Here is a 24,925-nt window from a genome sequence, read left to right on the forward strand (position 1 = left end):
TCACCTTGAGATATATTTTAATTCTCCCAGACACTGTTAAATAATTCATGTCATAAATAATATTCATAATTTAGACTGCTTTCTGTTTGTACCACAAGGAAAGCATTATGCTTTAAAATAATGATTCCTACATTAACTACGTATTTCCTGATTGCGCTTCACAGGTAAAGTACACACTTGGGATAGCACTTAAAAGTTTTGTTGCGTTGGGTTGAAATAAAACGTTCCATTGCAAGAAAACTGAAGAGCAAAATATTTTTTTCTATTGCTACAAAAAGTATCTGACATCGTCACTATGACTGTCACAGTCACTCAGACACTTTGGGAAGTCCTTGCCCCACAATATTTATAATATAATGAAAACAAATTCACAGATGAGAGATGGGATTTGAGGAAACAATGGGAGACTGTTGCTCAGTATGACAGGCCATGCCCTCCACATCTCAGATTAAATATTAAAACATGGCATAGCACTGCCTTATGAAATCTTGCAGTAATAAATCAGATGCACCTGGTAGCACCCTAGATAAATGTGAAACCTCCAAAAGAAAGTCTTTTGACATGCAATTTACCTACCTGCATAAACATAGAGTATATTCTATTCTGAAGCCAAATGTTCAAACAAATATGCTGGGCATTTTTCTACTGATTTAAACAAAATCTCACCCATATATCAAAATATCAACGTCTAACTTCCGTTGTGATAGTTACTTTCTTAATTTTCATTCTGCCCCGTAATTAAAATGTCACTTGGAGGAAAAGGCCTCATAAAGTAATGGGACAGCTGGAAAGCATGAAAAATTTAAGGGAAAGGAAATATCATGCTTGGAGCTGATAACAATTTCATAGTATTTTCATTGTTCCTGATATTTTGTTTAAGAGGCAATAAGTTTCAGAGTAATAAGAACATTTTCCCATATACCTACAGAAATGGTCTAACTTTTTTTTAAATGAAAAACCTTCCAATACTTCCCAGCTAGTGCACTCCTCAAGAGAAACAAGCTCATGTTTCATTTCAGAATAAATCAGATATAATTATGTGAAAACACAAAACACAGCAAACATCTTCAGACAAACAGGAAAAACTCATCTGAAATTTAGTGACAAAACTATCCTTTAACAGTAACACTGAGTGTGTGGTTCAGGTTATATGCATATTTCAAATATGATGCATATTAGACACTTTTATACATTTCAAATATATGTTTAAATCTGTATTTCTAATACATTAACTAAAATCTTAAAAGAATGCCGTGTAAGAAAAGCTTCTTCAGCCATAGAAAGCTAACTTATGAAATAAAATAAATGGAAAGTTTTTTCCTGATGCTGGATAGAATCCTGGCAACATTTGAAGAGTTGTAAATTACTGCACCTGGATGTCCAGAACTAAGGCTGTATGAGTGGGACATAGGAGAAAATTGTTAAACGCTGTCTCATTGCCTCGTACTACTGGCAAGAAAAACTAAGACGTTCCAAAGAAAAGTAGGTATTCACGTCTGGGACACTGCTCTATGCCCTTTCTTCATCAGGACACTTCAGACTGCTGTTAAGATGACCACTGTCTCATGCTGTTTTTTGCAGTACTGCAAAGGTATTTGCAGAGACCCTTTGAAGCAGGTTCCTCCACACACTGAACGTACCATGGCAGCAAGACAGCAAAGCTACTCCGACAATCAGCAAAGCAAAAAGAGCCTGGGCTCATTTTCTAGTCCCTAGGAGCAGGGGATGTGACTCAGCAGGGCTCACAACAATAGGGCTCCTTTTCCTCCCAAATGAGCCTAACTGCTGCCACTCCACACCCTGGGACTAATCTTGACTTACTCTGGATGCATTTGTGGCACAAGCATCCCAGCTGCCATGCGGTGTGAAAGACTTCACACTATTGCTCCGGAGAATAATTCCCATCTTCTTGTTACACTGCCATGTGAGCTCCACAACAACTACAGAGAGTAGTGGGATCACTGGGCCAGCAGGAACCACATCAGCCTTCGAGGCTGAGCCAGTACACACGGAGACAGCAGGAGATGCTTCAATAAAAGGTGGCCACAGCGTTGTAAGTCATAACACACCTCTAGAAACCTCTCAACCTGCTTAAAGCTTGAAGGCCAAATCCATGTAAAATCTACATGGTACCAACAATAGCATGGTATCACAAGGGGGAGCGGGTGTGGGGGAAAAAAGGCAGATGTAACAGATGCTTAAAGTTAAATATCAGGAAATCTTATGCAATTTCCAGAAATTCCTAGGTGCTCATGTTAAAGCAATATGGAAAGGGGAAGTCAAAATAATTCTGAATGGATCCTCCTAATCTGGCATGAATTTCCATTCCACGTAATTTTGGGGAACATATTCAAGGTTTCTTGACTTCTGTGTTGTAGCTGAAAATTGTATGGAGTTTAAATCCCCGTTCTTTAATGCATACAGCTTGTCAGGCTCTGCAGTTTGTGATTTTTGCTCACTATAAGCAGCACAAAACTTAGTACTATTAGTGAGACCACTGCTATTCTACCAGCACCAGAATAAAGACAGAACCACACAAACCTATTTTACTGCTCTTATTTTACAGATCCTTTATTATATTATGCAGTTGTCTTTGACAACTATAATGGATTAATTATCTCACCTTTTCTTAAGTACCAGCTTAACAGGGTCAAGTAAATACCAGTTAAAAAGAATTAAAGAGAGTAAGGGGGTTTTAAAAAGCTTCACAGTTCATGTTGAACTTACTCCTGCTGAGTGGTGGCTTTTTCATTGTTTTTAAATCTACAAATTACATTATAAATTAATGTTTGGAAATTGTTTACATTACAATTCATATTTATACTAGAAAACAAAGAATAAAAAACAACTACTTTCATCAAACAAGTGTTAGGAGCCTATCTTTTCATGATGGTACTAAGTCTTTATTTGCACACACTTTGCCATAATGCTGACAATTTTCAAATAACTTTTCCCTAACTGAAACAGATTAGGATAGGCCTTATCCCTGTTCTATTACACCATCCATGCATGCCTCTGTGTGTGTCCATGTGCAAGGAATAGCAGGCTTCATGAAAGAATCCAAAATCAAAGAGCTCACACCACTGACAGACTCGAAGGGACCTGCTAGGCTGCTCTTCAGACCCCCGTGTCGGTGGGCTTGGGCAGACTCTTTGTTTGATGTTGTCTTGGTGCACAACCCCTTGGCAACTGGGATCCCTCTGAGCTTATCAGATCTATCCTTCTGTTTCCTCCAGTAAATGCTTCAGTGTTCAAGCTTTCAGTCTTCAACTCTTAATTACAGAATACAGAGTCAAGAAGGATCTCTAAAACTTATGCAGTCTATCTGTCCACATACATAGTTAATTTGCACAAATATTAATTCTAACAGGTATTTGTTTAACCTTTCCCCAAAACTCTAGAGTTGAAAGAGATCCTGCAGTCTTTTCAGGCAACCCCTTTTCATAACTAAGCACCTGACTGATGCCCAACTTAAGTCTCTTATGCTGCAAAAATTCCTTTTTTTTCCTTCCTGTACTCATGGAAAACAGTGAACAGAGCATTTCATTCTCTCTTTTACATATTTAAAGGCTGCTACAGATGCTAAGAGGCCCAGGGCCAGACCACCTACTAACTTGACTGTACTGATGTGCAAGCTCAGAAATTCTGTTGCATGAGAGAAAGATTTGTTCAGGGCTTAAGGAAGATTGGGAAAGAAACTCCTGCAGGAACAAGGATTATCAAAAATACTGTGAGTAAAATGTGTTTCTTACACCTGGCTCAACTAGCTTAAACACTACCCAAGTTAAAATAAATCCACCAGAACACTGCATTACTAAAACAAAGCTTGAGGATTTTTTCACGTTGCCGTACCTCTAGGGAGAGAGTGAGAAGAAATGTCAAAAGCTGCACAACAGGTATGCAGTACAGTACTATTCAGACTGAAGTTTAATCTGGGAAGGACCTGCTTGTTTATTATTAAGAAAAAAAGATAGCCTATGTCATCTAAGCTTACCAGAGCCTTGGATACCCATGCAGAATTGAGAACTAGAGCAAGAAAAAGTATTCTGTCTTTACTACACTCGCATGGCTCAAAAGCTATTAAGAACACTTCACTGGCTCCTGAAGCCTTCAGTTTCTTCACCAACAACAGGCACTTCTGTGAGACTGAGATTTTCATCAGGAATTTACTCCTCCTACAATGCAGTACAAGAATGTCCTTCCCCAAAACAGAAGCCATGAAATTGCAATGCTGCATCTACTGGTAAAACTGACTACATAACAACAAAACGTGTCGTGGCTTTGAACTTGTGCTTCATTTTTTTATACCTATTTAAAGACTGAAGAAGGCGATACTTATACACCACACTAACACAGAATTTATACCTGCTTGTCAGAACTGCCGAGGCTCTAAGAGGCAGGCTTTCACATCTTCGGTCATTTCATTAGTCTGCTCTTTCCTGCGACACAGGTGAACACAAACGTGACAACAAAAGCACCCCTCTGCAGCACCCGTAACTGTTCAACAGCTCTTAGAGAGCTGTTCATGAGTCAGGTGCTACAATACACCTGCCAAAGACAGCAAGGAACTGGACTTCAATAATTGGCAATCATTCCTGGACTACCCCTGGTCATGTGTGTTTGTTAAAGAAAAACATTATTATAAATACTATTTCCCCTTAATCTGGAATCTGCATACACTAGTAATCTTCCTTGCAGTCTTGAATCTCCCAGCTGGTATGATTAATGCAAGTCAACACTTAAAATCCTCTTAAAAATAATAAGAAGGAATAGATTGCTAAGGTAAGTTAAATACTTTAAAATTAGCTGGACTTAGTTAGCTTCATCCTTGGTAGTGGCTGAAATTAACAGAGAACCATTAGGACTCACCTCTGAAAACTCACAAGCCTGAGTGAAATATCAGAAGCCTGGAAAATGCAAAAGTGTTACTCATATTCAAGAAAAAATGGATATCAGACATAGAAGTTGGGAAACAATAAGCTACTTATTTTAGCTTCAGTCTCTAGAAAATATGCAGATATCTAGAAGGTAAGAAGCTTTGTCATAAAAAAGTCACATTGATCAATTCTGATTTTTATCTTTCCTAGTCACAAGCCCTATTATCCTGCTGGAGGAACTGAAAATAACGTAGACTCTCACCTTTATAAACTCTTTCTTACAAACCACAGCAGCTATGTCCAGATTATCACAGGAGAGGTGTAAAGCTGATTGAAAAACAAGTTCATTGAAAAAATGGGAGGACATTTTAGAATGGATTCTACATTTAGAATGGATTCAGAGAATTCTGCTTTGTATCAGTTTTGTTCATGTATCCAGTAACAATCTAAATTATGTAGTAGGAATGAAAAGTGGTTATTAAGTTTTCAATCAAAACCAAAGCAGTACGAATTGAAGACTAGATTAAAATTTAAAAATGTTCTTGACTCTTTAGGGAGTATGTCAACAAAAATAGGTTAAATTTCAATAAAGGAAGAGAAAAGAGCTACAAGCAGGTAGGACCAACCAGTTGCACATATGCAGGAACTGAGAAACAACTAGGAAAAAGAATAACCAAAATTATTAACAGGCTGGAACAGATGTTTTAGGAAGACAGACCAAAACAGTGTAGGAGTCCACAGTTTGGAGAGCAGAAGAAATATGACCAAGGGGTACAGTATCTACACATGAACATCTGGTATAGTGAAGGCAGAATTATTCACCAAGTACTACAGTTCCAGAAATAGTGGATGTTTATTGAAACTTCAGGAGTTAAGTTTCAAAAAGATAAAGTACTTTTTTATGAAGACAATATTAAGCATCTGGAATTTGTTGCCATGGGAGGCTGTGAAAGCAAACAGCAGCAGGAGGTTTAAAAAGAGATTAGACGAAGCTTTCAAAAATACATCCTCATCAGATGCTAGAGAAAACAAGCTGGGATGTGCCCTCTGCTAGAGATGATGGGAAACATGCCACTGCCCACTGGTATGCACACAGAGCAGGACTAGACACACCATGAGTCCAAGCTGCAGAATGTATTTTCTACATTCTTAAATAGTTCCATTTTTCTGCAGAAGGAATCAAGATTTATGGCAGAGAACAGCCTGACCATGTCACATCATTTCACATTGTGTCGACTTAGATTTCTACATCCTGCTATAATGCCTGAACTGCATGCAAGGCAAAAAAATTCCTTAGCCTCGACTTCAAGTTGGCATATTTTGTTTACCTTTCAAGACTGAATGCAGACAGTTTAAAGCAAAATCAACAGTAAATATTTAGTCCTATAGGTACACACAGAAGCAAGAGAATTACCAACTAATTCTCCAAACAACACATCTTTTAATGTGTTTTCCAAGGAAGTGAAAAGACCCTGTCCAGCAGTCCTCCTATCTTCTCTGTTCCTTTTGAATCTGTATTTGATTTATATAGAAAGATTAATATAATATAATTATCTCAGAAATTTTAGAAGATCCATATGCAGGTAGACTGGGCTGAGAAAGACAGAAGTAAGTGACTCTACCAAGGGAGAGACAGTCCAAAGGTTTGCCTTCCACCACACCCAGGGCTCAGCAGCAAGCAGGGGAACAGGAACAGGAAGGAAGAACAAGGGTGGGAAGAATCCCTCCCTTGGGGGGGCTCTGGGCCCTGAGCACACACCCAGCAAAGCACCTGCCTTGGCTTCACTGCTCCCTGAACAAACCTTTGCTCCAGCAGGTCAGGCACATAACACGCAGACAGGCACATGGCTATAAATAGAAAACCAATAAACCACTTTGGAAGAAATCCAAGGCTTTAGAGGTTACTTATCTAGACCTCCTCCACACAAAATTCTCTACTGCAGAAAGATATTAACATTCCGAACATGAGGTCTGTAAGAAAGAAAGGTTTCCACCACATAACCAACTAACCTCTCATGCAATTTGTCGACCAAAATTGGCGCAAGAGGATAGGGAAAAAAGCCTGAATACATTTAAGTGTTCATGTGCCATTTTCCCAAAATTGGGCCCTGACTTCTCATCATGATATATCGACTCAGTCTTCAGCATAATGTAAGGCAGTATTATAATCTGGCAACGTCAAAAAAAGGCCATTGTCTACACTAAAAGTAACACTCTACTCAAATCTAGTGTCTCCTGCGAAGAGAAAAAGAAAGAAAAAAGGTATCGAACAATCTGAACCTGGCCTGAACAGCCAATTCAGAAGACTATTAATACTTCATTAGTATGAAAAAACAGTGCGAGTAAGATTTCTATATTCCAATATCTTTTTGTGCATCTTTAAACCTGGACCCTCTAAGTAAGCATTCTTACCGCAGCTAGCATTACAGCCATTACTTCACCAGGAAAACAAAACCAACCAACCAACCAACCAAAAAACCACAAAACACAAAAAAATCGTGTCACATGTACAGTACTTAATTTTATATATTACATCTTTTATGTACAGATAAGAAACCATCTATGTACAACTTTATTTCACAAATACAATTAAAAACTGACCTCTTCAGAAATCAGGTGAAACCCAGCAACAAATAACTGAGCAAACAAACATTTGGTCTATTATTTCCCATCAAGAGCTTGATCCCATAAGGCAGTATTTTGAGAAAGAATGAAATTAATAACAACATGAAGATGCCAGCAATTAATATATTGCAGAACAGTCCATTTAAAATCAATTATAATCATCTGAGGACAGCTGGCTGGGGGTATATAGCAGATGATAAAAACACTGGCCTAGAGCCTAGAAGTCCAACCTCTATTGGAAAATGCTCTTTCAAATTTTACACCCTTTATGTATCTTTCTGGACTCTATAGCATGCAAACAAAGCCGTTAGAAAGCCCTACTCTGAATTGTAGGCCTAATACTCTCAACAACTAATTTAATTTTGATGTTGACAGTCTTAACTCCTAATGAAAAACTAGACTGAAATATCAGAATCTCAAAAAACCCAGAATCTTCCACGGATGCAAAACAAAGAGTTGCATTAAGTTGCCATATTGCATCTGTCTCTAGCCAAAAATTCTCTGGTTTTCAAAATCAACAGGCAAAAAAATAGTCTACAGTAATACTCTCTTTTCTTTACTTTGCTTGCATTCATCAAAATCACATTTTTTTACTAACCCTGACTCAAGATTTTCTTAAATCTCTTCTGGAATGAATTGTTTATTGTACATGTTCAACTTTTAATCTAAAGATTAATTATATTTCTACCAAAGTTAAATGGAAAGTTCAAAGGTAAAAAGAAGGGGGAAATGGTATTTTTTTCTTAGTTGCTGGTTAAACATGCTCAAAACTTTTTCTCTTAGATATTTCAGACTAATTATAAATGTATCACCAGGAAAGAGAGGACATCCAACATTTGAAGTACTTGAAATCATGTTTTTATTTCAGGATTTATTTCAGCTTTTATTTTCATCTGGTCACTTTTGAATACAAAATCCCAATTCCTCTGGATCAGTCTAATACTGGCAGTTCTGGCAGCATAATTCTGCACAAAACTAGGCAGACTGCAATAACTAAGACAGCTTTAGCTTTTCAGGTAAGGCTCCTAAAAGCCCAATATATAACTGCTGGAAATGCTTTAAATTTTAACAACCACCCTGCCATGCTATTAAGGCACATTCCAGCCTAAAGACAATCTGTTTAGATGGTAACATCCAGATATTCAGTATATTTTAACAGGCTGAGTGCAGGACAGGAAGAATTTGGAACAGAGGACAGGACAGGGTGTGCTCTAGCAAACTGTGGTATTTACCATTGCAACATCAAAGAGCTTCAGACTCCCTGACAAAGGAGATCAGCAAAATATTTGGCAGCTATTTTCTGAGCACATGATAAATAGATTTCTATGTGGTAAGGACCTTTTAAAAGAAAATACAGTAAACAGTATCAGTGGAAGCATGTCTGTGACAGATCACCCCATATCACTGAGGCATCCAAATAGCACCAAAACATCTCTGTGTGTCTTACCCACGCGCCATGTTAGCTGAAATCAGCGAGCATTTGTGATATAGATTCTTGTTCCAGAACAGTTATTAATTTTTGTGTATATGTATTCTTAAATATGTATATTTATACACACAAACGGACACATAATAATGACCATTAACATCCAACATAAATCTGCCTCTAAACCACAAAGACAAATTAGCAGTAGGCAATTCTAAGTAGTAGCATGAAGGCAGACCAGACTCTATACAGATGAATACACTGATTTACATTACAATTACATTACATTCCAATACTCTAATTTTCAAATGGCAATGCCTCTTTTATGTTTAAAATTAACTACAAGTTACATTTGTATGGTTAGTAACTGCAGAAAAAAATTCTAGTAATGCACTCAGTTAAGTAATGTAAGATTCTCTGACAGCACAGCTTCAACTACGAGTCACTTTCTTTCTTGAAAGTGTTTTATATAATAGTGCTGCTAATAAAGCTTTAAGACAAACTAAGTGAAATTTTAAAGTAATGAAGAAAGTTTATTCACAGTGTTTGCATACGTCATTTTTGGCACATTAAATGATCATATGTACAGTCTGCTCAAGCTTCATGCACACAGCTTTTGTTTAGCTAAGATACTTTCAAAATGAGACAAGACCAAAAAAAAAGCCTAAAAATAAAAAGTTGTGGCTACATAGACTCCATCAGGTTGGCTGTTAGACACAAATTTGAGCTCAAGTGCAGTTCTGTAGAATTACAAGTCCATCACTCTACCTGAAGCATGTGTCTTCTTATCCAAATTAACAAGGTAAAATACATTACATTAAAGCTTTGCAATGAGATTTTAGCATTTAATCCTGCAGCTGGAACGGGCTAAGAATGTATCTACCATCAATTACAGTATTATCACATTAAGTTCATATAAAGCATTAATTCTACAAAGGCAGTTGGTGCAACTGAACCTGGATGTACTAACGAATTTTGTTACATAAATCACAAATAGACAGATTCTTTTTCATAAAGTGTAAACAGCAAATTGAGATTTTTTTTTTTTTAAGTTTGCTTTCACTCATTCTGACAAGATACACTTAAAGAAAAAGTTCTATTAACTCTGTTATAAATTACACAAGTTCAGGAAAAGAAATTATCTCATATGGGAAGCATTTAATTTTAGCTCATTCTGAATTTCTAACTACACTGCAAGTACATGTTGAACTAATAGATTTGCCATCTGGCCAAGAAGTTAATTCCATTGTTACAGAGAGCACAACCAATGTGACATTCACAATAGGAATTACATTCTACTGTAAAGAGAGATAAAGGAAAACAGAGGCTTATGATCTGCAGCTAATCAGAGATATAAAGGTAAACTAGTTAATTATAGTGATTAAGTGTATCTGATCTATGCTTTCTTTCCTGTGAAAGACTCAAGGTAATTTAGGTACCATGGGTTTTATCCTAAAGAATTCTGTATTTGAATTAAATGACAGTGTTCATACTATATCTTAAGTAACTCCACTTGATTGAAAAATCCTTTACTGGCTGAGTAATATGTAATATTATGAGTAAAGATGGGAGTGTCATATTGACTTCAGCTTCCCTGAATCACAAGAAATGAATAAATACTTGAATATTTACAAATACAATAAAATTATAAACACACACAAATGTATACCAAGCAAGCAAACAAAAAAGAGCACCAAGAGAAATAAAGACACGACATAAACAGCAGCAGGCATTTAAGACCTCCACCTTCTACTTCCCTCTACCATGGTCTCTTTCTGGGTGAGATCTGTTCCAGGGTTCTTGGAGCTCCTCATTGTTGTAGAAGTATTTTTTTTCTACTTCTAGTAGAGTTGACACACACCATTGTGGGTGGAGGGGATAAAAGTAAGAGAATCAAATTAACTGGACAAAATAAATTGTTCCTGGATGTTTTCTTTTTTCACTATTTCAACTATATTCATCCTTTCCCCTTTCCTTGTTTCACCAAACAGAAAAAAAAATTAATTCCTTGCTGTCATTGTCTCACTCCGGCTAAGAAGCCCCACTCTATTCTGCCACCTTACACGCTTCTGCAGGCAAAAGCTGCACAACATGGACACCATGTTTCAGAACCAGCAGAAGATAATGGATATCTTGAGGGGAGAACAAAATAATCAGTAACAACAGGATCTAGTTTTGAAGGGTCAAAGAGATTATTTTTCTAGAGAGAGCTGCAACCAGGTTCCTGCAGCAGCAGAGTGAAAACTACTGCAGTCTGATTAACTTTTCAACTCTCACTGGAATTATCAGATACCTCTTCTACCAGCAGCAATGCTCCCCACTGTTTACCCTTCCTGTGCTGCCTTATATCCATATTAATAAGGTCAGACTCCTTCTGGCATGTTGAGATATCAAGGTGTCCTGATTTATGGCATTTTGTCAGGTTTTATTTCACAGCCTTGTTTTTCTTATTTGCTACCTTTTCAGAAAAGGCTTTGTCTTACTCTTTTCTTTGTTTAATATATTACTGTAGTATTCCACTGAATTGGGCTCATTGCCTATTGTTCTACTATCTAGTAAAAAGATTGATTTTTATTCTCTTAGTCTGTTTATAGGATAAATAAAATATTTTTAAAAATAACAATCTCCACAACAAGATATATAAGGACAATCTATCAACATCATAACTGACTGGGCAGACATAAAACATGTTAACTTGGCTTCCTATATTTTCTATTTGTCCTTCAATGTTTATTGCATCCAAGTAATTGAAAAACCAGATAAAACAGAGCCTAGTTATGTAAAACATTTCACATTACTAGGTGGCGGAGAATCTCTTTCCCTCAACCCACCTTCAAATATCATGACATCTGACTTGAAAATGTCTGGAAGAACTCCTCCTTTGCATTACATAATGTTTAAGCCAACCTATGAATTTAGAAGTTATTCAGACGGAAAACTATGCATCCACATGAATATACATATTTATGTGCAGCCACGACCACAAAAGTCTCAGTTCAATAGGAAAATGATCTTAGAGATTAAATGTGATATCCAACATATATGACTGGTTAAAAATAAACTAATTAAAACATCTATCCAGGGACAGGGCTGTTTCCATGAAAACCGTAAAACATTCTGGCCTAGCTGAACATGTGTCTAGTTTTCTTGTTTTTTTAAAGTAGGCAGTCATTACAGATTTTTTCAATGATTGCCAACTTTGAATTTTAATCATTCTGTAAAATAAAACAAGGAATGAAGGTACTGTGAAATTCTGTCTTATCCTCATTTCTGTAGCAGAGAATCCCAAAAAAGTAAAAACAGCGAGAGAGATGAAGACAAACCTTGAATACAAAACAGCCACACTGCAATTTGATGTGGTGGTGGTACAAATCTCTCAGTGACGTTTCAATGTTCCTGAAAGCAGAGCAGGTGTATTGCACCTCACCAACAGAGATGATGATGGACCATACAGTGTCCCAGGAAAGAATGACTGCACCCCAAAGAGTGTCTCTAACCATTAGCACCTTTCAGCCTACTCTGAAGTCCAATATTTTTCTGGTGCTGGCGTTTTCCCCCTCCCTTTCTTTTTTGACAAAGGACTTCTTTGGGAATACTTTCTTAGGAGGAAAAGAAACTAAATTATTTGGAACAAAAGCCTCTTACAGCAGGCTATCAGCTGATGAAAATGGTTATGGGCACAGGTCTGTCTTAAAATACCTTACAAGCCCTCTCTAAACTGAAAAATAAAGTGCAGCTTGAGTTCTCAATACAGTATCAGGCCATAACACAGCAAAGCATTCAGAGAAAGGTAAAGAGTGAAATTTCAGTCTCAGGGTGACAGTCTCATTCCCAATCTAGAAGTAGTAGCAACAATTTATTAGAAGCTCTCACTCAAAAAAGCAGCCATTTTTTTTTTAAAGTTCTATAAAATTTACACAGTCATCTGCACTTATTTTGCCACACTGTCAGAAATGTTCATAAAATTATGTTCAAAGATGTCTCAAAATATGGAAGCTTCCTCATTTCTCAGAAAGCAGCAAAATGCTTACTAATTTCTATCATTTTGGAAGTAATTGGATATATGCAGACCTTACACTGTCACATTAATTTGCATTTTAAGTTATCTCCTGAAAGCAGTAGCTGTGTAACACATGCACATTGTACTTACATAAACAAGCTTAGTCCTAATAATTTCTGCATGTGTTGCTTAAGGCTTAAATATATTCCATATGAATAAAAACTGATACAGTGTTTACTGTGTATTCTGGTAAAATAACCTATGAAATTCAAGTAAAATTGGGTCCATATTTGTTTTCTGAATGTGCAATATTTTAACAAGTATAATTTTAAGCAATGCACAGAGATATCTACTTCTCAAAAATAGCAAACTCAGATAGTATAAACTGATAACATTTCCAGATTATTCTGTGTCACCATGTGTCCCTATACACACTTGTTGAGACAACAGTGATTCCCACAACTCTTCACATGCAGATTCCCTCCGTATAGGAAATGTAACTCTACTTGCAACAGGCTTGCTTTTCTCAGATCCCTAGCTATTTATAGAATAAATTAATAAAATCTCCAGTGGTATAGACACACTAGGTATGTGCTTCTTCCACAGCACATTCAAAATAAACTATTCTTACTTTTCCTGAGATAACATACAACGTTTGAACAAGACAAAACAGACTTACTGCAGAAGCTAGATGAAAGGCCAAGCATGTGCTTATAGTATCAGCAGATTGATACTCCATGTTAACATCTATGTTAAGATTATTTTTTAATTACAGGAACTTATTCCCATATTAATCTATTAAGAAGTTTCCACAAAAACAGCTACACAGAAAGCCTTGCCCCATAAACTAAAAAAAAGTTTCATTTTGTGGGTTGACATGCAGTGAATGAACTACTGGTAGCCATGCAAATCAATGGATATCTTTGCTGGCATTTGTAAGAAATACGTATGTGCACACACATATGTTCTGCAGAGTTTATTTCTGGGCAATGCCATTGCATATCAAAAGCATGTAATAGTTCCCAAACTTTCTCGGTCACTGAAACCTTGCCAGACATCCAGAGCTACAATGGAAACCCAGAATAACTTTATATCAAGAAACTGCAATTTCAATGAAAGTCATGTAAGCAGTAATATTTAATACAGTTCAGGGGGTCAGCTACAGATCACTTACCATAATTTTTGTAAGTCATCAGCGCTGTACAGACTACATCCTAACAAATTTAACAGAGAGAGCTTAATGATCTGGGGTCAAAATTCCCTTTTCCTGCAGTGGGAAGATGCACAGACCTCACTACAACTTAACTCTCCAAACATACAGCAGAGGTGCCTGGAATACGTATTCCGAATATACAGCAAAGGACAAAATTTTGTGGCAGCTTTGAGCTAAAGACATTCATGTGCATGAATTAGAGACAGAAATGTCCACAAACACACCAGGATGTTATACCAGTAGAAATGACACTTGCTTTGCAGTAAGCTCACCACACTTGTTACACTCAGTAAGGAGTCATTGGGGAGAGGATTGCCCTGAAAGGATATTTTTACCCACTGAACAGCCGCTGTGCTTGCTAGCACACTCCCAAGACAGATTTAAATCACAGTGTGAGCCATGATCCATGACATTTCTCATGTTCCCCATTTTTATACTGATGGCAAACTTCCCATCTACTCCTGCCTTTCTTGGCTCCCCGCCTTTCTTTTGTATTGAATTTGATATTGGCTTTGAAAAAGCCTCTGTGTATAGTAACAATTTTGCCACTGTCTTTAAAAGGAACAAGTCTTAGCTCCACCTTCAGAAAGAATACAGTCAAACTCATATTGCAAAAACAAATAATACAATTTGAATAAAAAACGTGATAAATTTTCTTCAAATCATAAAAATGTAGCCTTTCTTCAGAAACGGGGGCATTTCTGCAAATTTTTGGGGGGCATTAAAATGCAGACTACGATCACATAAAAGTCACTCATTCAAAACAACCTTTTCAGGGGTAATATGCAATTCATTGTTTAAATTCTTTACCTTTTCTCCTATCTGTTCTGTCTACGAAAACTCTAGATTTCCCTATGGCCCTAAAGGCATAATTAGATACATACCCAAGTTGAAATTCATCCATGTCACTGAGCTCAAATTCAGGTTTTGCCATGAACATAAAACTGTGGCTATAATCTACCACAGTCATTTTGTCACATTCCTATCGTACAGGCAGGTACATTAATAGCTCAAACATTTCTGTTTAACGCGGTTTTCTGCAAGACAAACCTCTTGATCCCATTTTGAGATTACACTAAATAGATAGAAAAACACTATTACATAGAGTGTAAAGTCTTCAGCTTGGGTATACTTTGAATACAAAAGCCTTGATCGAAATTTAATTGATGCTTCAAAGTATCTGGCATTTCATGGAATATTTAGATACTACCCTATCACATATTACCCTATGACATATTACCAAGAGCAGATTGCAGTTTCATTTTCCTTTGCTGCTGAGTCTTTTGAATATATTTCTAATTTTCTCTGTATTCTTTAGGGACCTTTCCACGACATGCAAAAGTTCTAGATTTTGTTTTTCTTATGATAATTTTGCTCCTCTTGGGGAAACACCAAATGGCAAAACAACTCCCTTTGTCTGCTAGGACTTCAAGGCTTAATTTCTTTCTAAACATTAGCTTTGCACTCAGCTGCTGAGCTCTTTACTGAGTAAGTGAACAACGAACAATAAAGAGTTACAGTAACTTCTTTTTCTGTTTGCAACTGTGTTCTGCTATCATATAGGTACCATATAGGTACTGCTATAATAACCTTACAAAGTTCATGAACTTTCTTCAAAATTTCTGCTAGTATAAACATGAACAGAATTTGGCCCTTGTTCTTAGTTTCTTCATGGCTGAAGCTTCTATAAAGTTATTTAGGAAAGATGAAAGCTTTTAAATACATGTAATTCTGATCTATCTGCTTCTTGCATGGCTTTCAGCTCAATTCTTAGATTTAAAAAAATGGGTATACAGGAAGCTAACTAAGATTTCTATCTCAACGACATATTAATAATAAACTAAGGTAGTTTGAAAAGTCAAAAAAAAAAAAGTTTAGCACTTCTGCTTGCGAAGTATATAAACTATTTTATTAAACATAAAGGGAAAAAATAATTAGTTTCCATCAAAACCACAATAATTCAAACTAAAGGAAATTACCCAGCAATTTATAAATTCAATAAATATGCTCGTGCTTATCCAGAGATCCCTCCAAGGACATTGCATCTATTCGCTATATCTGCAGAAATTAATATATTCCCTTTCTGATGTTTTGCAGCTGTGCAAATTGCTTTGTAGATAGCAAGATTGGCAATTTATCTCTTTGCTAGGTAAGAATGGGCTGAGAGACTGTAAATGATTACTTGACTAAAAGCATCTCAAGTTTTTTGGCTTGATGCAAGAATTTTCCAGTACTCTTCTCTGTTAGACTTTAAAGAATCATAAGCTGAAAGAAAGCACCCGGGTAATCTTCTTGACTGAAATGAAGATCTACACATTTGAGAGAGAAAAGAAACTGTCTGAAGGCTAAAAAAAAAAAAAAAAAAAAAAAAAAAAAAAAAAAACACCAAGAAAAAGTTTAAAAATTTGCAGTTGTCTTCATACTTTATTTTAATTAAGCACAGGACTGAACACAGCATGTGGTCCAACAGTTAGTCAAATATTTAACTAATAATTTGGATGGCTCCCTTTCTGAAAAGCAAGCCCTGTCTCCTCTCCATCCTCTCTGCTGGGCTGCCATAAAGCTCAAAGTGCTACTCCAAGGAGGGCACCTAATGTGTAGACAAACTAAGCCACTCTGCTGTGGTAAGACAGGGGAAGAGGATAGCCCTGCTCCATCACTATTCAAAGAGCTGGAGCATCTATAGGGCAACACCAAAAAGCAATCAAAGTGAATTAATGTTCACTGGGATGATGGCATTCCCAAGGCAGTTTAGGATAATGAAGTCATTTAAGGCCATCTTTCTGAACAGTAATCTTGGCTTATTGTACAAGGTGATCAAAAATGAGATGGGAGGTAGTGGGCTGTCTGTAACAGCCAGTGCTGCTAAGAAAAACAGCTAAAAAAAAATTCCTTTTTATTTATTTCTCCACGGTACACACACAGCCAGAATAATCACAGAATGTGGTTCCCTTATGTAATATTACAGGTTCCAAACCATCCTTTTCAGCCTCTCTGACAGAACAATGCTCTGTGGATTAGAATGAAGCAGGTTTATGGAAAGAGGAGAAAAGAAAAGGAAGACAAAAGTCAGAGCTCGCTTACTATAGTGATAAGACAAGTCTTAAAGAACTACTTTTAGAAAAGTGAAAAGATGAATACTACAAAAATATTACTGGTATTTGTTGCTGAATTTCCCTGAAAATGATGTATTGACTTGTGGGCAAATCTAACAGAAGACCTAAAGCCACTTCCTTGTATCCCCAAGGATGCTCAGTATAAGGGGTTCAGTACTATCACTGTAGCTACTGTAACTGAGTTCACTCTCCATGGCCTTGATGTTGGAGCACAGAGCATAATGAGGGAAAAAAATCCTGTCGTGGTGCATTTGATATTCAAAGAATTCTTCCATAAAGAACCTATGAAGCTAAATTTCTTTTATCTATTTCCCCCTGTTTATCTGTGTCTGGTATACCTTTATAAATATACCTTTAGAAGGTGTACTTTCATAAATGTCTGGCATACCCAAGGAATAAATTCCAATCTTTTCATATAACAATCACTGTATATTTTCCTATTTCTTTTGCAATATTATTATCTTTTTGCTCCCACTTACTGATTCTCTCTCAATTTCAGCAAGTTCCCTGTCTCATCTCTGAAAAGATATCTTTGCACAGGAGAATAAAGATCTATTGAGACTTTGTAGCATGCCTCAACACCTTCACTCAAATAGTCAGGAAGGCTTCAGTATGTTCTACAAAAATCTTTTGACTGCTGTCAGAAGTGTCGGAAAACAACATCAAAGTCCCCTGAAAATACAGGACAGTGCCAGAACAGGAGGAGTAGCATAAGCCATTTCCATCTACCATTTCAGATTGTAATTTTCAATAAATACCTGTAAACTCCCAATAGTTTCAGCCTGTCCCTGTCCATGACCACAGCTCTTATGGCTGTTATTACAAATTATTCCATCTATAATAACAAATAAAGAAACCTATGTAGCTGTGACACCTAATTCCAAAATACCAGTCCAATATCAAAATGCTCCATGCTACTTATAATGAAGAAAAATGCACATGACATTTCTGATTTTATTTGCCTCAAAATCATTTTTAAACTATAACCATCTATGAGCAAGATGAGAGGTTTAGCATGTGAACTTATGGAAACATCAGCTTAGTGTCTGGAGGTCAAAGAGGCAAGCTGAATTTACTAGAAAGGGAGCAGAACACCGAAGAAAATTTATTCACATTCTGAATTTTTATACATTTGTGGACTCAAAACCGGAAAGTCACAAAGTTCTGGTTCACTCATTCCAAAAGTCACAGAAAACTGGAAGAGGTATATAAAAAGGTAAAAAGGACAACCAAAGCCTAGAATGTTTCTGTCTAAAGAAAGATTAAATAAACTGGTAATCTTCAGCTTGGAAAAAGATGCGACTAACAAAGGAATGTGACAGAACTATAAATTCATAAGCAGCATGGAAAAGATGACTATGAAACAGTTACTCTCTGTCTCTTCCAATAAAAGCATTAGAGGGCATTAAATTAATTATGTTGGCAAGCTTAAACGAACAAGCAACAAAGGGTACTCAAGGCATTGTTAAGCTGTAGAACCCCATGCCATGAGACACATAGGTGATAGAAACTTACATAGATTTGAAAGTGGGTATCTTTGGGTTTTCTTCATGGAGAAAAGCCCTGGGAGCTAGTAAAGAGAAGTGCCAACTCCAGGAACTGGAAATTACATGATTAGGTCTGTATTCTCCCCATTTTGCCAGGGTCCTGTCAAAGACCAGGTAGAAGGATGGCCAAATGTTTAGCCTGAACAATACAGCTACTCTTGAGGTCCTTGGTACTCCTTTCCTGGAGAACAACTCCGGCTAAACACTCCAAGACTGTATTTCAGGGCAGTACTGTTGCAAGACACGCTGTCTGCTCAATGTTAGTAACAGCCACTTATGGCATAAAATACAAACACTGAATTTTCTAGAATTTGCATTCAAGAGCTTCAAGGACTGTAACAGAGCATTACGGGTCCCAGCCAGACCCCACAGCTCCTCCTGCCACCCATGTCAGCTACCAGGGATGTCAGTCCCTGTCGGTCCCCAGCAGGGCTGGGCTCCAGCTGCCCACAGCCCTGCCCTGCCCTGGGCACTGCTGAGCCAGGGCAGCCTGCAGCACAATGGGGAGCACTAGGGCTGCCCCCCAGGTGCCCTCCTCCCTGGTTGGGCTGGTGGGATGGGCCAGCAGAAGCCCCACTCCTACTGGACTCTGCTTCCCAGGGGCACCCCTGGCCAGCGGTGCCCACTGCACTGCACCCACACCTTCCACAGCGAGGCAATGCAGTCATTTATCCCTCAAAATCTGCACCAGAGGACACCCTCACTGACCACAGCTTCTAGGGACAGGGCTTGCAGGCACAAGGGAGAGGTTATTGCACTGCACACAGGCTGTCATGGGTGACAGTGAGGTCTCAGCTGCTCCTGCTTTAGGGACCCAGACTTCTCACTGCTGAGTGATGACATGTAAGCTGTCCTAATGTTTTAAGTGAAGAATGACCATAAAATCTAATTCTGTAGTCATTTGCCTTAAACACATCAATGAAGTCACACTCTATGCCCTAAGATGGCAATAAATGGCAAAAAACCCCCAAAAGTTCAGTTGAACTCTCTTGCATTTACCACAATTCAGAGTGTTCATTAGCTATCAGTGTGTTAAGCTTTTTGTGAGCCTAAAGTCTCACTGTCCAGGAGGATTTCATGAAAGTATCTTCTCCTAACCTCCAGCATACCTATTCTGAAGAACATTCTCAAGATTACTTTCTTCCTGCTCATCATTGTACAGTGGACATTAACTTTCACTTGTCAGCATTATCCAGTCACCATTACAAAGGAGATGTATTACTTGCAAAAAAAATTAAAACTTCAGGCTGAGTTTCATGACATAGGAAGAGCAGGAAGACAGAGAACCTACTTTGCATAAATCTGTCAAAATTAAAGACCGCTTATATTTAATTTATTACAAGTGTTGTATGGGTTCATTAAAGTTTATGACCTCAATAAAAACAACAGCAATCACTGCATACAAACAACACCAACATGAATTCAACAAACTGGTTTAAATGTTAAAAAATAAGGCTAGAATTAACACTTTCTGATGTAATGCAAACATCTGATAACATCTATCACAGAAGGAATGTTATCAATCTAAATCCACCTGCTAATGTATGAGTCCCAGCCTTCAAAGGAGGACACATTTTTCTTTGTTACTGTACGAGACCTTGGAGCATCCCAGTGCCAGGCATCACCATGTGTTCTGTGCCAAAACTCAGCTTCCAGATAGCAAATACATTAGATTCGTGATGAGAGCAGATTAATTTTCTCCTTGCTTTCTACTTTAAGGATTAAGTTTATCAAGAAAAAGTAGTGTTTGTCCACCACAAGAACGGCTCTTATGCCGATGTGATTTCACATAAAAACCTTTCATTCAGACACAAGCAGCAATGCAAATGGGTCTCAATAACTGCATACACAAAGGTGCTGTGTACTTTGGCTATATGGCCTGCTCTTCTTTTCCAAATAATAACAGAAGATAAATTAATTCTGGCAGCACCCCACGGTCACCTGAGAAGTCTCTATTGTCTCTATTTTGCCTATAACACACATTTTATGAATTCGGGTTTTGCTCATTTTGAATAGATTCTGATGACAACAAAAGGAAGAGATACCCATCTCTACTGGGAAAAAATGTTCAAAGGAAAGGTTTCAAGCTCCTTAAGTTGGTATAATTATGAGAGGCTTGTAAATGTCTCAGCAAGTAGGACAAAACATACACCCAATGTCAGCGGGCAAAGAAAGTCTCACTGTATTTAATGGAACTGGCACAAAATTCACAATGTCGATATCATTAAAGTGAATGAAAAAGATCTGCTAGTCCCACTGCAAACTTGACAAGGCTGTAATTGATCCAAGTTTCTACTAAACAGAATTAGCAACTAATAAACAACCTAGGGAAGAAAACAGTCATCACCATCTTACGGCTCGTTAAAACATGTCTGCTGGTGGTTGACCAACACAGGGAGGAAATAAATACAGGCATCAAATCCATTGCAGCTGGACAATTTCTGGCTATTTCTTAAGCCGATCTGAACAAAGTAAAGAAAATATTCTAGACTCTTCTGCATTTTTTCAGCACTCTCATGCTCTAAATCTAGTCTCTTTCTTCCTTGTTCAGGTATGGGGGGTATTTACAGTAAGCAAACCACTCAGCAGTAAAAATATCATCAATTCTGTGAATAACTCAGAGTTTACCTGGCCACAATTTTAGAATCAGAGAACCGGCTATGTAAAAAATGAAGCTATTTAAACAGGAAAAACCCCTCCAAATTTAAAATTAAAAATCAGTTTCACACACACAAAAAAGGGTTTGTTAGGTTTCAAAAATGAAAACTTTTAGTGCTATGAAGCAGGATCTAAATTCTAATTTATAAATACATTCTAACATGTCCATAACAGAACCATATTCTTTATATCTTCACATGCAAACCCATGTGAACCCGAATAACTCTGTAGTTTTTTTACTGGATTACTGGTTTCTAAAACTTTAGAACAATACATAGACATCAAGACAGCTCTTTGCCTTCTAAAACATTGATTCTTCAGGTAAGAATCATATATTGTAATCCAGATGATGAGATGCTTTCCATTTTCTCCTAGGCACTGTCCCTACTTCTCTACATTTAAAGGAGAGCAGCACGTACAAGACCAATGCTGATAGCACAGTTAGAGTTATATAAATGAGCCGCTAATTTCTTAGAGTAACATTAAAAGCAGCAATGAATCTTGAATGTACATGATGAAAAGGTTCATTAGTTTAGAGCGCCAGTAATTTAAGCATCTTTGTTGTACAGTCTGCAGAAGGAAAACCAGCAGAATTTCCATCTGTTTCTCAGACTGCAGGCACAGTCTGACACAAAAAGCTATGAGAAATGATTCTGTAAGTCAAAATAGCATTCAAAGAACATAAGTACCCCAAGTGACTTTCATGACCAGAGAGTAAATTCCAGTGTTTTCTTTTGTGTTTTCACAGTCTTAAACATACTGCCATTTTCATTTATGCTTAGCAACACTCTCGCCTTTACAAGCCCAATCACAGATTCCTCGCCAAATCAAAGTCTGCAAAACTCTCCCTCACGGCAGACAATGTCTTTCATCCCAAAAGTCCAAACCTCATGGTTAGTTTTCAAGCAAGCAGCTCCCAGAATTGGTCCAAGTGACGGCATTGGCTGGAGGAGAAGGATGGGGCTGCATGGCCTGGGGCAGGGCAGCAATATGAGCCTGGATTGGATCATTTCACCTGCTTTAAGTAGAGGTGGTCTTGACAAATTCCTGGATAACCTCTTGGATGACTATAGAGAACAACAGTGATTACGAAGTATTGCAGCTATTTAAGCCAGATGCTTTATTTTGGATGATGTACATGGTCCTTCTGTATTTCCACTTTCAGTCATAGTAGAGCAAAGATTTCTGAAATTAAAAGATGTAATGGATATGTTTCATTCTTACTGCCTTGCTATTTTTGTTGAAACATTTGTGAATTCGCATTAATCACTAAAGAACAGCAGTATGATTCTGTCAGTGATCTTTCATGATTTTCGGGCTACCAGCTGAATGAACCAGGAGCCCTGTAAACCACTTGGAAATCAGATACACAATCCTGTTTTGGAAAGACTGACAGTCTCTTGGGTGATTTTTCTAGGAGCACTAGGTGATTCGCAGCTATCACAATTTATCTAATACATGTATCTCAAAAAAAGACATCACCAAGACAAACTGAAGTAATGAACTGTGTGCTAAGATCAGCATTCTTAAAGGGAAACACAAGAAGACACAGTCTTAATATTTTAGAGTAAATTCCCATATTTCCCATCTCCATGCAAATATCATTCCAGGACTTTTAATCTTGAATGCTCAGCAGAACCGAGAACTCTTTAGAAATCCTTTTGTCTTGGCGGTGAGCAAGGAAACTCTGTTCAGTTCACGAGATCATCTGTCATCAGCACTAACTGCAACACAGCAGGATTGAATCTGTGATCTCGACGATAGCTTACAGACTACATATGGGTTTTCCAAAGCTTGAGCTCATCCCCTCACCCATTTTTTTAGCTGCCTGTTTTCTGTGATAGAAGGAAAATACAGGCCATTTTTCCTGACAACACTTGCACGTTTTGGTGGCAAAGACCTGATTGTACAAGGACCCTACTTCCTCTTTCCTATCTCCACTCCCCAAAGAAAAGTTGTAGCAGACTGACAAAACAGCATGTGGAAGTTTGGACTGCCACTGTCTAGGGAGCACATATTCCGTGGGCAGGCAGACTACTTCATTTGCCAGAGCTGTCAAGCCAGCCCCTTCTACAAACACTAGCTTAAGACAAAAGAAAAGAAAAATTGTAACAAAATGTTTTAAAAGCTACATGCAGAGGCCTGAAGCAAAGGCATAGTAATTAAGTGGTTTCCTGGGTAACGATGGGGCAAACTGATCAAATCTGCCTGATTAAAATTAGATTCTTAAAATCTACATTTAGATATTTAAGAGTTGCAGAACTTCCAGGTGTTCTGAGTTGCAGCTGTTTTGATTAACTGCACATCTAGTAAAGTAAGCAAGTCAGTCCAGTTTTGGAAATATAAATGAGTATGATTCTTCCTCTTCTCCAGTTGTGACGTGGGTATAAAGTACAAAAAGAGCTTGGTTTGCCAACATGTCAGCACCCACAAACTGTCAGACTGAAGCCAGAGACCTTTCAAAAATCTGAACAATGTAAGACTCTCAATTTAAGCATTAAGACTAGAGGTCTGCCTGCCTAAACACAGGCATGAATCCACTGTAAGAGAGCAATGACATGAAAGCACAGCTTAAAATCCAATTGTCTGATTTAGAGGTGAAGTTCACAGCAGAAATCCAAAAATGAAGCTTAGAAAAATTCTTTTACCATCCCCGTCATTAGTAATCTGCATTTCTTGAAAGGGGCAACAGGGAAATAACACAGGTGAAGTAGTTAATGCTGTACATAAATCCACTGAAATATTCCCCTCTCCATGAGGGACTTCCTGCCTCGCAAGCCTCCTATGAGTGCTCCACATGCTTTATCAGTCCTTTTGCCTTCTGGCAGTAAGTATTAGCAAGCGTGAGATCTCTGTAATGAACTGTGCAGCGAGGATTTCAAGAATTACTTAGAAATTTTATTTACATGAAAATGAAATGCACACCCTAGCAGATGGGAGATTGTGAAAGACGGTTTGGACTATCTAAATCATTTTTATTTCAGGAATAGATAAGCTCTTGTGCGGTTTTCTAAACCAAGGAATCAGACATCTGGAGATCTCATTGTCGTAGCTTAAAACCTTATTTTTATACTAGTTTTTCGCATCTTTCTGTGTGTGGGAGGCTGTGAGCTTGGGAAAGAAAATGGTATTAGCTGGCTAATCAGTAACTTCACATTACAAACAAAACCAGTTACACATGGGTTTCTCTGGTCTGTACAACAATACCAGCCAGATTCTGATGTGACTTAATGGAACAATTGGTCTCCTGCTAGGTATGCATTTGTGCAGGTGGTTTACAGTGTTATATAGGAGTGATGTGTGCATGTAGTTCAGTAACTAGGATATAGAAAAAATCTGGAGAAAATGGGAAATGAGGTGTTTACCCCTTTTATTCCTCTATGAGAGAAAATACACAACTAAAAAAAAAAAAAAAAGTGACATGTGGCAAAGAAGCATTTGAATTATGTTCCAACTCTTTAAA

The 24,925-nt window shown here is 37.6% G+C and overlaps 1 protein-coding gene across 10 annotated transcripts in view; it reads right to left on the bottom strand.

The window, feature by feature from the left end:
- Positions 1–24,925, bottom strand: part of PLD5 (phospholipase D family member 5) — a 172,873-nt gene that overhangs the window by 100,212 nt on the left and 47,736 nt on the right. The gene's annotated exons all lie outside the window — the stretch shown is intronic.

Source organism: Hirundo rustica, chromosome 3 (genome assembly GCF_015227805.2).
Source record: "Hirundo rustica isolate bHirRus1 chromosome 3, bHirRus1.pri.v3, whole genome shotgun sequence".
Classification (NCBI taxonomy): Eukaryota; Metazoa; Chordata; class Aves; order Passeriformes; family Hirundinidae; genus Hirundo; species Hirundo rustica.